The sequence below is a fragment of the Antedon mediterranea genome, chromosome 2, assembly GCF_964355755.1.
Source record: "Antedon mediterranea chromosome 2, ecAntMedi1.1, whole genome shotgun sequence".
Classification (NCBI taxonomy): Eukaryota; Metazoa; Echinodermata; class Crinoidea; order Comatulida; family Antedonidae; genus Antedon; species Antedon mediterranea.
The window spans coordinates 19,909,310-19,922,743 of record NC_092671.1 but is presented as its reverse complement, the minus strand read 5'-3'; positions in this window follow the sequence as shown (position 1 = coordinate 19,922,743).

Sequence of the window (13,434 nt, the reverse complement as noted above, 5' to 3'; positions counted from 1 at the left end):
GTTTTATTCAGTATTCAGAGACTAATAATCGCACGAGTCTTCAAACTTGGCAGGTGGATGCCGCGCTGTATCAGAAAGAACGAGTTTGCGTTCATTTGGTCGTCAAGGTCAAAGGTCAAGCTTAAATCTCAAATTTATCCGATCAAGCTGAAACTCACGAGAATAGAGCGAGTATTAATCTGATGTCGAGGCAAGATCATGTGATGTCAACGGTCAAGGTAAAATTTTAAAATTGCTTCCATCGAGCTGAAACTTGGTTAAGTAATCATGAGGATATAGGACGAGTATGAATTTCTGGTACGGGTATAGTTGCTAGTCAATATTTTAGGTTGCAAGTTTTTTTTATATATCTTTTAATTCAGTAGGCCTATATTAATTACGAAGCGTGATCTCCGAAGAGAGATAAATTAAACAGACACGAAATTAAAAACAACCAGGTGACATCCTGAAATTGAATTTGATAAAGATGATGAAATCAATGAGAATGAGGATTTTAAGTCGGAGCTGTTTGATATAGGCCTACTTTGATCTTTTGGCCATTAGACGTACCACCAATGGTATTGTTCAAATTCAATTGAGTTAGAGGGAAAGCTCGCTTCGCTCGCTCTCCCTCCAGGAAGTGTAGACGATGGTTCTCTCGGAATGATAATGACTCGGCTAGAGAGTTTTTAGAAGGCCTAGATGTTTTCGGTCGGTTACTATTATTGAAATGCTTGATATTCGTAAAACAAAACCTATTACCAACCTGTTTCACAGTGTCGAGTCTTAAATGATTAATAGCATTTTAATGTATAGTGTTTATTGTTTGGTAGGGCCCTTAGGCCTATAGTGTGGATGTGGGGAGGCGGAGTTAATTTGAGGGAGGTGCTTATTCGAGGGATACGTTTATTTTTTTAGTTTTAATCAAATCCTATAGTATATATGAAAAGTGGTAAAAAGGAATAAAAATGCTTGGTAAATTGTAGATAACAGTCCGATGTAGTGTACTAAAAATAGTATAATTGTGTTATAAATATAATACAATATTGTGTGTATAAATGTGGATGGGCGTTTATTAGATGGTAGGGGAGAGGGTGGTGGTCGGCGATTATTAATTTAGGCCTAAGTGATGTTTATTGGGGAGGTGTTCTGGGCGTTTATTCAAATAAATACCATCCTAATTGGTATAATTAATACATTCCGCAACACAGTGGGCCATTTTTTCCTAAGAAAGATAATGTTTTAGATGGCTTGCATGCAACATTGGCTGGTATCCCCGGAAGACGGGAGACAGATAGAGCACAGTTTTACTCAACAACTCGGCTATCGGGGTTTCACTCAATTTCAAACAAAAACTTCCGATGAAATTTTATATACTTATTTCCCACAATATCCTCCTATGCTTTATGAATATATTTAATTTGATCTTTATTAATGTGGGTCCTACTAATATACCTTCACACGCGCGATCAGGAATAAACAAAAAACTAAATTGGCTATCGCCACCAGCGGCCAACTTAGTTGAAAGCATGCAGGAAGTTGCAAGGCAATTGACTCACCTGACCGTGAACCTGGAAACTACTTCTACCGCGCGCAGGGTTGAAAATATACCGATGAAATCAGAATTTTTGTTTTTAAACCCTTTATAATAATCTTCCTAAGATAGAAATATGAAACAATATCGCGAGAACTAATGTTATCAACTCTATTTTCGCGGTACATCTGAGATAAGTATCAAAGGCTGATATTTGTGGTCCCGAAGTTTTTCCATTGTGCTCGCCTACCGTATGTCAGAGTTATAATATTATATAATATTTATATATAGATAACGAATCTTTAACACCTTTGGCATGGTACAGCGGAACAACACTCGTTCTTAGAAATCATATTTATACGCCCTCATCTTCCAGTATCATTATTAATTACCGAAGCGGGATCTCCGAATATAGACCTATATTGATTTTGTCACTGTTTGTTCTGCATGCCCCTTATTCTTTCTAGACATTAATAAATATTGCATTCGTTGTCATACATAGTTTCGAAATTGCTTATATTATTTGAGACGGTTCACGATGGGACAGATACTGCAAATACAAACATAAAAAAAAAAGAAGGGATTTTAGCTTTGAGTGTAATAAGAACCCATAGAGGACACCTTCGAGACCCAATACATTGTTCCTTAATAGGGGGTCTAGCGGAAGAAAAAGATACTAAATACCAAAATGAAAACCAAATTTGGATTCAAGACTTGAAACTTTAGAGGCCAATGAAAACTGTAAAAAGCAAGAGAAAGGATCATACTTATTATGATATCCCTGTTTGTATAAAAAACGACATTAATGAATATAATTATTTGGTCTTCTTTGTTGCTTTGTGATTAAAAAAAAACTTTCATAACAATACACTAGTTCGAATACTGTAATACATAAATAATAATGTATTTGTTTTGCATTTCAGTGGCACGCTTCAACTGTTAATTAAGCTGAATCCAAAACAACATTAACAAGAAAACACAATACATAAACCACTCACAAAATAATTGCTTGATATGTCAAATAAATATATAATGATTAATAATATTATCATTAAATATTTTACCGTTCTTTATAACGAGTTGACAAAGCTTTGTGGTAGGCCTATTTGTGTACTGTATAGTATTAAATATTTCCCATTAAAAATCTGTGTACACTGCACACTCGAAAAGGAGGTGTATGTAATCAAAACATTCAGTGTCCACAATAGGTTGTAAAAGACGCAATGTAATATCATCCACCGTTTTTTTTATACAAAAAGTCAAATTTGGGGTGTGCCATTGTTTCCTAAATTTACATTATTAGTTATTATTAGTTTTTCAAAACTCCTTATCTTAAGTGACGCCCGGAGTTCCAATATCCAGAGAGAGAAACAGACTAAGTCACACTTCCATGCATCAAAACGCGGTATACTATTTTAATTAACATTCCATACACGTTTTGGTCTTAAAATGGCTAATAATGAATACAAGTATAAATTCAGAACATATTAAAATCGATATTGAATATGTACGCAATACAAGGTGGAGCCGAAAATATTCACTCAATTCAACTCATCCTACATTTACTTATACAAACATTCAATAATTATTCAAACGAATTATTCATTCTGGTTGTTATGGTAATACATTGTTTTTCAATTTAATTATGTTTTTCTCTTCGAAATATGGTGTTATTGTCATTGTATGTTAAACAATTTTTAAATACTTAGAAGTATTTAAAACACAATTGTAAACCTACTATAATAGCATTACTACGGTTGTTTATCATAATTATCGTATCATGGTAGCTAGGCATTTGTCAACTACCGCAAAACCCCGAAAAAAGCAAATGGGCTTCTTCTTTTTTTAGGAATCTTGAGTGGACTTCTTTTCGAGATTACTTTTTCAAATTTGGGAGGGTGGTTTCTTTTCGAAATGAATGCTGACAGATATCTTTTTTTTAAATATTACCTACAATATTATGTTTTGAGAAATTCCCTGCCAATTTTACAATCATATTTCTATTCTTTTTACATTCAAATACAGTTTATTTCGAAAAGAAGGCCATACTGGCTTGAAATGAAACCTATAGGCTTGATTTCGAGATGGTTTTTTTTATGAGATGACACGAAGCACGGTACTGTAGCCTACATGTCTGTATGTAACCATGGACTGTACATCATGCACGCATACACACATCTCCATACATTTATTATAAACATTATATTAATTTACTCTTTCATTTTGTGTTGAGTTATTTATATTTTACAAAGTGTTACTTTAAATGTACATATTTTCTCGTTGCTAAAATAGGATTGCTAAGTTTACAGAATCTATATATAAATTTACGTAAGGGCAAAATTCGGTAAATCGCGCCTTACTTCTAGAATGTTTACTCGATGGTATATACAGTTGGTTCGTACTTTCGGTACTGATTTTAACCACCTGATGTAACCCTGTTTACTAATTAAATTAAGTTAGATAATTAGTTATTGACGATTAAAACGAATTTAGGTTCAAAGATTTTCCCCAAATAGGGGTGTTTTCCGATCGTGGTATACACTGTCTAATGGATGTCCATCTTGAAAAATACCCGCCACAAAAATGCGAGGAGGCTTCGCATTTTCCTATCTCCTCCTACGATCATTGTTTTTAATAGCTGAAAACCGGTTGAACAGCTAGAGTACACCATCATAATGTTGAAGACAGGCCGATTTTCTTTAAAAAATACTATTTTGATAGATTTAATATACGATTATACAAATGTATTGATTTGCGATGAATGGAACATCCCAATCTCTCAGTCTGCCAAAGTTTGGTTTAACACAAGTAGGTAAATTTATGAGCCCTTGGTTTAACACATACGGTAGGTAAATATATGGGCCCTTTGAGAATAAACTTGCAATACTTTGACAATACTGTAAATACCTATTATAGATTAGATTAGATGTAATATAAAAATATATACAAATAAACTTTATTACTGACATTGTGGACAGGCTCTACAGTTAGATATATAAACACATTATTATATACAAATAAACTTTATACTGACTGTTCCTTCTCAACGTTTGTATTAATTAATAATTACCAATAATATAAACGTCGTAGTAGTGTATCGTGACATGTACTTTAATATTTCAATCGATTATGACAGTGACAGTTTAACAAAGTATTAAATCGCAAATGTTTTACTGTATTTAGAGGTATATTATTTATAGAATATAGGCCTATACAACATGAAAAATATATTTCGTTACTGAGTGGATAAAGAATATATTGAAAAAATGTTCCTCTTTGTACCTATCCGCTTTCCCATCCCTCAACCCTAATGTTACATACAAAACACAAATTGGGTTTCTTTAAATGAGTCCAAATAAAAAATTTGGACTCATTTTGTGATAAGTTTCTCCTTCGGAAGTAATTCCCAGGGTGCTAATTTTAGTTGACTACATAAATCATCGTGTCTATTTATTCGTTTCTGTAAACGACAATGTATTATAGTCCTGCGGTACGTACATTTGAAATCGCCAGTTATGTTACGCTGAAATTACTGTATATTTGAGAACCATCTGTGGGCACGACCTGATGGTACGCGAGCAAAGCGAGTGCTTCAAAGTAAATTTACGTAAGGGCAAAATTCGGTAAATCGCGCGTTATTTCTAGAATGTTTTCTCAATGGTATATAAAGTTGGTTCGTACTTTTGGTACTGATTTTAACCACCTGATGTAACCCTGTTTACTAATTAAATTGAGTTCGATAATTAGTTATTGACGATTAAAACGAATTTAGGTTCAACGATTTGCCTCAAATAGGGGTGTTTTTTTTAATGGATGTCCGTCTTGAAAAATACCCGCAGACAATAATGCGAGGATGCTTCGCATTTTCCTATCTCCTCCTACAATAATTGTTTTTAATGTCTGAAAACCGGTGGAACAGCTCGAGTACAGCATCATAATGTTGAAGACAGGCCGATTTTCTTTAAAAAATACTATTTTGATAGATTTAATATATATACGTTTATACAAATGTATTTGATTTGCGATGAATGGAACATTCCAATCTCTGTTCCACCAGCGTCTATTCCCTCAGGCGTCGTAAAGGCAAGTACTGTATACTCATAACAGAAATTCGATCCATTTTTTTTTTCAATCTGTGCTGCAGAGGTTGGATATAATTTTTTTTAAATGGATATTATGAGCTAGCGTTTTCACTCGCCGTATATTATGTACACATCTTTATTATTGCAGTTAAACCACCCACATCATCACCCTTCCCTCACTGGCATGAGTAGCGTTGTAAAACCAGTAGAGGATAGGCCTACGGTACATCACATGCCCTAAACGCAGAACAACTTTGGTGGGTAGGGTAGGAACCAACTTAAGTATGAATTGGCTCTAAGAAACAATTGAAAACCATTAGGCCTACTAATTAAGTTGAGTTAGATAATTAAATATTTATTGACGATTAAATCGAATTTATGATTTTCCCCGAATAGAGGTGGTTTTCACAAATTGTTTTACATTATATAAACATATACACGTTGTAGTGATGTATCGTTACATGTACTACTATGACGGTGATAGTTTCAACAAAGTATTAAATCGCAATGTTTTACTGTGTGTAGTGGTATATTATTTGTAAAACATGAAAACAATTAATATTTCGTTACTAAATGGATAAAGAATATATTTAAAAAGTGTTCCTCTTTGCACCCATCCTCTCCCCATCCCTCAACCCTAATGTTACATACAAAACACAAATTAAGTTTGTTTAAATTTGACTTAAACAATTGGTCTCATTTTGTGACAAGTTTCTCTTTCGGAAGTAATTCCCAGGGTGCTAATTTTAGTTGAGTACATAAATCACAGTGTCTATTTTATTCGTTCCTGTAACCGACATGTATTATTGTCCTGCGGCACGTACATTTGAAATCGCCAGTTTTTTAACGCTGAAATTATTATGTATTCGAGAACCATCTGTGGGCACGATCTAGTACATTATAATTCATAGTACAAATATACTCATTTATATTAAATATTTTGTTAACAGACATTTATTATCATATTTATCTTTATCGTTTTTATATTTATATCCATTAAACCTATATAAATAATTATTATTAATGTAACTTAATTTCTCCCAGATATTAAAACTTGTTTCAAGTATCTTTTGTAGGAGTTACAAACATTTAATTTTGATGACGTCATCATGTTCAAAAGTGTGAATAACGTGGGTCACTTATTTTCATATTTACAGTAAATTATTAAATTAAATATGTTATAGCTCCTCAGAATAAGCGATACTCATTATAAAAACAGTTTCTGGAATTGTAGATATGAATTCATGTGAACATTTTGTTGTCGGATGTTGTGACGTCCTCATATAGCAAGTTGAATTTAAAAAGTCATATTTTCATCTTTTGCGTCATAGTTCACCACATTTAAAAGAGCGCGCATCTATATTCTACGTGTCCAAATTTCTTCAACACGTTAATGACATTATACGTTTATTGCCAGTAAATATGGAATATTTGTTTGAATGTTACTACTTCATAGAGGAAGTTAATTATTTTCTCCCCATACCTGAGAAAATAGGACAATAAACGTTTTTAGGACCTAAAGAATAATTATACCGAAGATATGTTTATGTATAACTTAAACTTTTCTACTTATTTTATTTTATTCCAATTCGTATTCTAAAAGAACCACCTAATTTAGCTTTAGATTTTAAAAGAAAGCTTATAATATTAATTAATTGATTCCATTAGACGATTAGCAAATCAACCCCTCTCCTCCGACAAATGCATATTTCTTAGTCATCCTGTTATGAAAACATAGCTAACTTTTGCAATTGAGTCATACATACATCGTTTTTCCTAGAAGTTTAAAAAAATAAATATCGCTATTTATTACAAAATAGACTACAAATGTTAGTTACATACGTCGATATAAATTATAAGATAGGTATAATATGTTCATAATTCCACGTCAAATACTGTAAAGTGCATAGTGTGGTACACCACCCATGTAGTCTCCTCCCCACACAATTTGATTTACAATTTGCACCAAAAGAAGCACCTTGTTAATGATTACCAATCGTCCAGGAGATAATTGTCCTAAGTTGTAGTTGTCCTAAGGAAGTAGTTTTCCTAGTGGGTATAAGTTGTCCTAAAGGGTAGTTGTCCTAGAGGGTAGTTGTCCTAAAGAGTAATTGTCCTAGGAGTAGTTATTCTAGGGGATAATTGTCCTAGCGAGTAATTGTCCTAGAGGGTAGTTGTCCTAGAAAGTAATTGTCCTAGAGGGTAGTTGTCCTAGAGAGTAATTATCCAAGGAGATAGTTGTCCTAAGGGATAGTTGTCCTAATTGGTAGTTTTTCTAGGGGGTAATTGTCCAAAGAGGGTAGTTATCCGGTGGTAGTTGTCCTAGAAGGGTAATTGTCCGGGTGGTAATTGTCCTGGTGGTAGTTGTCCGGGTGGTAGTTGTCCGGGTGGTAGTTGTTCCAGGGGGTAGTTGTCCTAGACCTTTAATACTTATCAAACCCGGGATATTGACAAATTATAGATCAAACTATAACCACCACCATAATATACAATGTCATACCTCCAATTACAGGAGTCCTGTCAGATGAAGATTTAAATTTATTGTATCTATAGGAAGGGGCTGATAAAAATGATATAATTTTCGATTGAGTGGTGCAGCTAGGTTAACTGTGTTCCTATATTTCTATATGGCACCTTCAAAATTGAAAAGACTTAGGTGTAGGTCCCATGATATTAGTTATTCTAGAGGTATTGTTGTCTAGAGTGTGTTGTTGTTCTGAGGGGTAGTTTTCCTAGGGAAATATTCAATTCAATTTATTCCAGATTTTACAATACAAACTAAATAACACATACATCACACCAGGGTTAGAGTTAAATTAACTCTTCCCAGATCACACATGCTTTCGATGGGACGTCACAGCCAGCATTGACACACCTTTACAAATTTAATATAATTAAAATAGACTGGTTAAGACCAAACATTGGTTAATACTTCAAACTCATAATAAATAGGATCATAGATACATAACTAAATAATATAAAACAAAAGATAAGCAACACTAACACTAAAGTTTAACAGAAAAGTGTTAACATAAAGTAGGTCAACGATTATGTCCAGGATATCTGACAGGATTATGTCCCAGATCCGATGGAATCTAAATAAAATACAAGTTGTACTTGGAGGTAGTTATCCTAGGGGATAGTTGTCCGGGTGGTAGTTGTCCTAAGGTAGTAGTTGTCCTAAAGTGTTTTCCGTAGTGCGGTAAATGTATGTTATTCCTGATTATTTATTGGTTCTTCTGCATTAAAGTTGTGATAGTCATTTTATTTAGGTGGGGAGAGACAGTCTTTGTTCATATACTTATACAATTGCATTTAAGTATATTTAATATCCCCTTTCACTGTTATGAGAGGGATGTCAGAAATCCTAGAGGGGTGATAGTTGTCTTAGCGGGTAGTTGTCCTAGAGGGTAATTGTCCTAGGGGGTAATTGTCCTAGGGGGTGATTGTCATAGTTGGTAGTTGTCCAAGGGGTGGTTGTCCGGGTGATAGTTGTCCGGGGGTAATTGTCCATGGGGTAGTTTTACCGGATACTCAATTAGTTAGAATCATCTATCTTTTTAAATATATCTGGAAATAAAATTACACATTTTGATCATGTAAGTTGGGGAAAACTGGTAAAAACGTGTCTATTGTTATTAATTAATTTGCCGGCTATTTAAATATTATATGCATCCTTGGTAGCTTCAAGCTTATTGATAATCATAATTTCATACCAGGAATTCTATAAGACCCACAATGGTCACTGGTAAACATAACATTAAACTACAAATAAAATCAATATAAGTAATAACCAACAAGTCGTTTCGTGAGAAGCAACATATGCGTCTGGCGGTTAATAATATAATAGGAATATTTCAACTCGTCGGAAAATTGGCAAACATAGTAGCTCAAACTGTAAAAATTGTGGGCTGAAACATAGAAACAGTTATTTTCGAATGTTATTTAATTCACATTTTGGACTTGCAAGTGGGGAATAAAAATGCGTCCATTATTATTAATTAAATTATATAGTTGGGTAGACTAACATTTAGTGTGAGAATTAAATCTTGTTCCTATGAAGAATTCTATGAGGCCTAATGATCACCAGTAAATATAAAACTACACATAAATCAATATAAAACTATATTAATTAAAGACCCATTACATACAATATATGATTTTTTTTATTGAAGTCTCCTGATGAGTGAGTTGCACGACTCACGAAACAGGCCTGTAGAGACCAAACTGTAGTTTGTTCTCTTTTTCCAAACTCACATCACTTTACAAACATTAAACAAGGTCATTCCTTGTCTTAAATGTACGTTTTATAGTTAATAATGATAAAAATAGAGAAACAATGCACTATCTATAGTAGTAGCTTAGTTTTGTAAGCTTAGCTTGTAGAGAGTAGTAACGTACGAACTTCGTAGGCTAGCTATAGGCCTAGCCTGACGTTTTCTAGTTACTACATTAATTTTCTTCCTGTTTTTGCCAAATTGGGGGAACCCGGTATTTATGCTTAAAAGTTATGATTCTTCTGTTTGTTTTGTCTTCACGATCGATCAAAAGTAGGTGAATCAGAAAAGAAAAACAAAAATACCGATACGCGCGCAATGCTTGTTGGTATTTATAGCGGGCCGCTCAAATTATTAGGATCAACTTACTTTTCACATTTTTAATCGGTTAAAGACGAAACTATTTATCGCAATAGGACCATTATAGTATTTATTTTAACATTAAATGTAGTTTGTGACCTGAAATTAGATCTAAAAGACATGGGAATGGGACTTTAAGAAATCGTGCTATTGTTCGATTCAAGAAAGAACATACTGTAAAACCTAGCCACTGGGCGTCTTTTCGAAAAGAATGCCCATCTCAAATTCAAGCCCAATGGCCTTCTTTTCAAGATAGATAATTTGAATATTAAAGGAACAAGGTGATGTAACGCTAGATAACTTGTGATACAGATATAATGTATATGATCGAGTTTGTATCTCATCTATCATCTATAACATGTGTTTGAAATAATCGATAATACATTAAAGACGTGTCACACCTCATCCTTGTACCAGCTTGCCTCCTATAGTAACATTGAATCGCACCCATATTGTATTAGGTAATTAATAAAATAGCATAAATAATGAGTTAATTACTAAAACAAATTGTAGTTCACGTAAAGGCACCCACATTTGATTGATGGATACTCACTGGAAAACACTGAAGCCTTAAATTTTAAATTAGCGTCTAGACCATAGACGGATTACCACGTATTAGCCTAATTCATTTTAAATCCTGGAAATAATTCTATTCCTAGAAATACTGTTTATATGCCTATCATGTTTTATGCTGATGATTTATCTATCGTTTAAAACCACAATGACACGGAGTGAATTATCAATTGACTTGAAAATATAATTTAAATCCTGCAGCCGCTGACCAACAGCTTGTCAGCTTGCGTCTGGGTGTGTCATAATGTTGTGTAATTCCAGGGAGTTGTAAACAACTCCCTGGTAATTCGTTGTTATTTGGTCTAATAAACAACTGCATAGACTCCAGCTCATACAAGATGCGGCTGCACGAGTTGTTACTAACTTCTCATCACAGGCACCTTAAAGGAGTTTCACTGGTTGCCTACCGTATTAAATGTAGAATTGTAAACAAAGGTGGTTTTTAAAGCTATCAATGGAACAGTTCTTGAAAATGTAACTGATATGCTAAGCTTATATTCTTCCATCTGTAATTTTCGATCAAATAAAAAATTACGTTTAAAATCGTATCACTCGTCGCTTGAGACACCGGTGTTTGAGATCGAGCTTTTTCGGTTGATGTTCCACGTCTTTCGAATACTGTTCCTGAACGGATTAGTTATCTCCATACAATTCATTCTTTTTAAAAAAGCATTAAAATCACACCTCTTTTCTGATGCATATGAAATGAATGGATAAATAAAAGAAATCGGATCATAAATCAGCTACAGTATGTGGTTGAGCGCACTTGTTATGTGCGCTATAGCAATTATTATATTATTATAATTATTACTCTTAGGCCGATAACAAAATATTACACATTAACTGAATGTTGTTACTGATCAATTAATAATATGTATTCTAAAGATCTTAATACACTAACCATCTTCATATACCGTTTTATTCAAAGTTAGTGTTCGGGAGGGTTTAAATGGTCTTTTATTCGAAGGAGGCTTTATATTATATGGTAACATGTAAAATCAAATAATGCCTTCTAGTTCTATGGAGTGATTGCTGTTTATTAACGGCGTTTATTCAAAGCGGAGTGTTTATTCGAATAAATACGGTATAATTACATGATCACAATAGAATAATTCCCTTTATAACAATCAAATATTCTACAGTATACTGTACAATTAGGCCAAGAGTCCGTAACATATGATTTCACCCCATACCACACAGAAGGTTTGACTCCTTGATGTTGTTAAAACTACCAAAACATTTAAACAAGTTTCCGCCTGACATCGTGGGTCAGGTCTAGTCTCCAAAGACGGTTTATTTCACCCATCTTACCTATTGACAAACATTTTACAAACATAGAAGTGTGTGAGTACAAAAACTCTCAGGTCGGAAAGGCCATGTCAGCCCCCTTTAAAGTTATAGACCGGCAGCCCAGAGACATTTGGTTAGATAAACTAGGTACCAATATCTAACTATATGGTGTAGAGGGTTACCAAAAGTAAATAAAAATGGGTGTATGTCGAGTAGGTTATTTCTGTAAAACTACTCTACTCTAGTAGCTAGACCAACTTTTGTATGCCCTTTTAGGTCCAGAGAATTTGACTTCAGAAATTGGTTTAGGGTGGTCAAAGAATCAATTTTGGCTTGGTTACACATTTTGGAAATGTGGCGAAAGGTCAAAAGGTCATGTGAAAACACCAATAAGTCTTTCAATCTTGACAAAAACTGGTCACAGCAAGGTAATTTTGGTCTCAAATTGATCATAAGGTATACATTTATATTCAGTCTAATTGGAAATGTGTTGTGATACAATTATTGTGTCCTCACTCCTGAGGACAATCAACGCATATTGATCGAAACGTCAAGAAACTTAACAGTTCTTTTCTGAACTAATATACGTGGTGTAACGCAAACTTTATATCAACATGAGATTTTATTATTTAGCTTATATACATTTTTTCCTTTATAATGCTTTTAATTTTTATTTATTTCTAATTTGCAAATAGATTATTGCACTGATATACTTTATTCAATTAAACTTGTTTTTGTTTTGATTTTTTGCGGGAATATTGGTATTTATATTCTAATACCTGCAAAGGACAGTCCAGATGAGCTAAGTACCTTATATTCAAATGGGGATGATAGAACTTAGGCAGTAAAGTATATACAGTAGGTACTGTAATCTGTAATAGTTCATTTTATATTCCTTACAATGTGAGTAGGTCTCTATTTGGGGGAAGCGGGGGTGGTAAGGGGCTGTCAGGTTCAAGGCAGTGAAGTAGAGGTGGACTGTAACTCTACAGTAGGTCTTTTGGTATTCCTTACAATGTGCTAGGTCATATAACATTGGTTGCTGGTGGTATCTAAAAATGTAAGATAGCCTCAATAGTTGGGGAAAAGGGAGGGTCTCTACTCAAACTTAAGGGTGTCTGGTACTTTCGGTGCAGCGGACAATTAGTCTGTCGTTACCCGTTTGGTATTTGAACTCAACTATCCCTATTTCCAGGCCCTCTCCGTATAGAAGGGTCTGGTGGGCCCATTGTCTGTTGTTTGTGAATTTGTTATAAGGATGTTAATAGGCATCTCATGGTGGTAAAATTAGGTGTCTCATCTAACTGGTACCGCCGCCAGTCTGGTGGGCTTATTGCAG